Here is a 3,368-nt window from a genome sequence, read left to right on the forward strand (position 1 = left end):
ATCTAAATAAGCGTTAATAAAGTACCACTTCTTATAAGGGCTCTAAAAGATATATTAATCGAGTAGGAGCTTTTCGCGGATCTTAGATAACTAGCTCGCGTACTCTAAGCCTTTACCGTTAAAGTTCTATAGTAATGGAAGTGCTTTAGTCCTAGGGTTCAAAACGGGTATTATATCGGGTATAGACGTCGGGATAGGCGGCTAAGAGCCCTATATAGTCTTTTCCGATAGTATAGCGAGATAAGGCATAGCTATACGTTATTAGTTTTATATCGCTTATAATAGCTAATTAATGGTATTCTGTTATTCTTAGATCTGGGTAGTTAAGGTGATAACCTAAGTCTATAGAGGGTTAATAATCTCCTTTCTCCACTCTATAGCCTTAGGCGACTCGCCCGCTAGGCGTAACGGACCGCCGAGAGGTAGATTAAAGTGATAGTCTATCTCTATTAGCGTAGCGTATAGGTTTCGCTTAGCTTTAGATATATAAGCGGCTAGCCACGAGTTATTTATAAGGTAAGGCCGAATAATTAAATTTTCTAAAGCTAAGGAGAAAAGAAGGAAAAGGGGAAAACTCTATAGGTGCTTACGACCTAAATATAACATCGTGGCGACCTACTAGAAACACACTATAATTAGTTAGAAGATCCGGTGGTCTACCGGATTATCTCCACGGGGTCAACCCGTAATAAGGGCTAACCCCTATAGGCCTACTATAGGCGACTTATATATGCTTCCTAGGGTTTAAAGCTCCTTAGCTTCCTTATTCTATAGCTATAGGTGGAGCGAACGCGGGCTACGTGCCTATGCAGAACGCTTATATAATAGCGTAAGAGGCTGCCTCCGTATCGTGGAAGAGATGCCGTGTATTTTACTTACGCGCTTAGGCAGAGCGCGATACCGTCTTCTCGTTTGTCTATGGTAGGGCGACTGACTCCCCCGTGGCACCTATTAATAACTAGCAAAGCCGGGCAGAAGGTGGGTCTAAGGGGCCCCTTATTTAACCCTTATCGTATATACTAAGGCAGATAAGGACCCTCTAAAACAGGATTCGAGTACCGTAAAAAAGGAAAAGGGGTTCCTTTTGTGGGTGCGCCTCTAGCCGGTTTCGAACCGACCCGGTCACCTTAACCGTGTACTAGGTATACCACCACTATACCATAGAGGCCTATCTCTTTCTCAAAGTCTTCTTTAAAGCCGATCACGATATCGTTTATATAGAAAAATAAGATTAGCCTATAGCGTATAAAGCAGCAGGGCTCTTATAGCACTATCTTAAACCCGTCTCTTTTTAGCATTTCTATAATATGTTTTGACTATAGTAATAGAGACTCCCATGGCTTATATAACGCCTTCTTTAGTGATAATAATTAACCCGGCACTATGGTCCTAGGCAAGAACTATATATATATATTATAGGGTAGAGAGGCGTGTATAAACACGTTAACGACGTCGTACTATATTAAGGATAGATCGAAGCGGGCGGCGATCGCTATTAACGATCTAAAGGAATAACCGGCGAGCGTGGCTATATATATATCTTCTAATAAATCTTAATACTATTAATCTCCGTGGACCACTAATCTAGCCTTATACTTCTATAGAAAGCCGTGCTTATTAAACTTATAGGTTATTACCTATATATAGCTAAGCACCTAATACCCCTTCGCCCTATCCTTTGGCACCGTGATCTATAAACTTATCCCTTTATAACTCTTTAGGTAATCCCTTTACGCTTATCGGAATTTTTATTTATTTATTTATTTTACTCCGCTATCCTATCTTAACCTATATATATAGGAGCCTAGTTAGGCTATACGGTCCTTCCCTGATTACTATAGAGGGGAAAACCCTAGGGTAAAAACCTCTATACACTTCCTTATAGTGGAGTGGTGCCACCGCGGTGCCGATATAGCCCTGATTCCGCCGTATTACGTATCTGGATCATACCTTTAGTCTAGTGGCTAACAGGAAGGAGTAGGCTAAGGTGCAGGTTAGCCTAAGTAAAAGGGTAATTAGGCCTCCCGGGGGGGTCGGTTAACCCCGAAGGGCTACCGAAAGGCGTTTATAGGAGGACTATAAGATACGGTCCCTTACGTCCCCGGGGGGCTAATCCCTTATTCTATCGTTAAAATAATAAAGCAGGAAGGCGCCACCTGCCTCCTTCGAGGCAGGTGCCTTCTAGATCCGGTAGGCAGGGCAGGGCCCCGCCTATAATCATAGATAGTTAATAGATATCCTCGCCCTCTTCCTCTTCCTCTTCCTTTTCCTTTTTCCTATAATATAACCGATCCCTTTATAGGTTATCCGCTAGCCACCCCTATACCCGTTCCCGTGTATTTTCCGTAGCGGCGCCTTATTACTAATAGCGCGGCTTTATAGCGTTACTTTTCCTTTTTTCTAGTTAATTCGCGGTAGCGGTATATAGTTTAAGTAGCGGGCTTATAGTAGGGTTATAATAAAGGTAGCTAATAGACTAGGTAGTTAAATAATAAAGAAATAAGTGATAGCGACGATAATTAAACTATAAGTAGTCTAATAGCGTGGTGGTGCCTTTATAGGCGCTCGCTAATACTAACTTTAGATACCACCTAAAAAGATATCGCCTAGGAAGGGTAAGGGTAAGAAGAAAGCACCTGCCGGTAATAATCGTGTATATTAGGCCGGGTCTGCTTATATTATACTATACGTGGTTAAGGTGGTGCCGATATAGGAGTTTAGTGGCTAACTTAGGGTAGGTGTCTACGCTATACTAAAAAGCTCGGGGGTAAGGAGCCTAAGAATATTAAGAAATACGCTAATACCACCGGTACGGGCGTGGCCTACGTCTAGTACGCTAATAGCCATCGGATATACCAGAATATAAGTCGATCCGGGGTTAAGGCGGTGCTACCTTAGTATTATCGGGGAGCTATTAGGCCTAAGCTAATAATAGGTAGGTGGGTAGTAGGTCCCCTTATCCGCTAAGAAGTACTAGTTACGCCTTATAAACCGTTACTCGGCCTTCCTAATAGTAATAGCCGCTAGTAATAGTATCGCCGCTATAAATAGACTCCTCTTAATACCGTAATAGTATATTACTAACTTCTTATATAGGCCTAGTAGCGACTAAAGGAGGCTAGCGCCTCTTTTATACGGGCTATTAACCGCGCCTAGCTCTCCGGTTATTCTACCGGTAGCACCTTATTAGCGTCCTAAGGACGTATATTAGCTAAGGTTAATAGAAAGCTTAATCTAATCCTAGATTATCCTATAAGTGGTCTTATTATAGTGGCTTAGTAGTACCTACGGCTAACTCTTTATAGGGCCTTAAATATACTCCTAGTAACGTTAGCGCCTTTAACGATAATACTATTAGTGATACCGTT

At 42.0% G+C, this 3,368-nt stretch overlaps 1 non-coding gene across 1 annotated transcript; it reads right to left on the reverse strand.

Annotated features, from left to right (window-relative positions):
* Nucleotides 1–1,093: 1,093 nt before the first annotated feature.
* On the reverse strand, nucleotides 1,094–1,168 carry ACRALDRAFT_t283. Its single transcript has one exon. It is a non-coding gene; the product is annotated as a tRNA-Val (tRNA).
* Nucleotides 1,169–3,368: the final 2,200 nt, after the last annotated feature.

The sequence above is a fragment of the Sodiomyces alcalophilus genome (assembly GCF_042370955.1).
Source record: "Sodiomyces alcalophilus JCM 7366 unplaced genomic scaffold ACRALscaffold_9, whole genome shotgun sequence".
Taxonomy (NCBI): Eukaryota; Fungi; Ascomycota; class Sordariomycetes; order Glomerellales; family Plectosphaerellaceae; genus Sodiomyces; species Sodiomyces alcalophilus.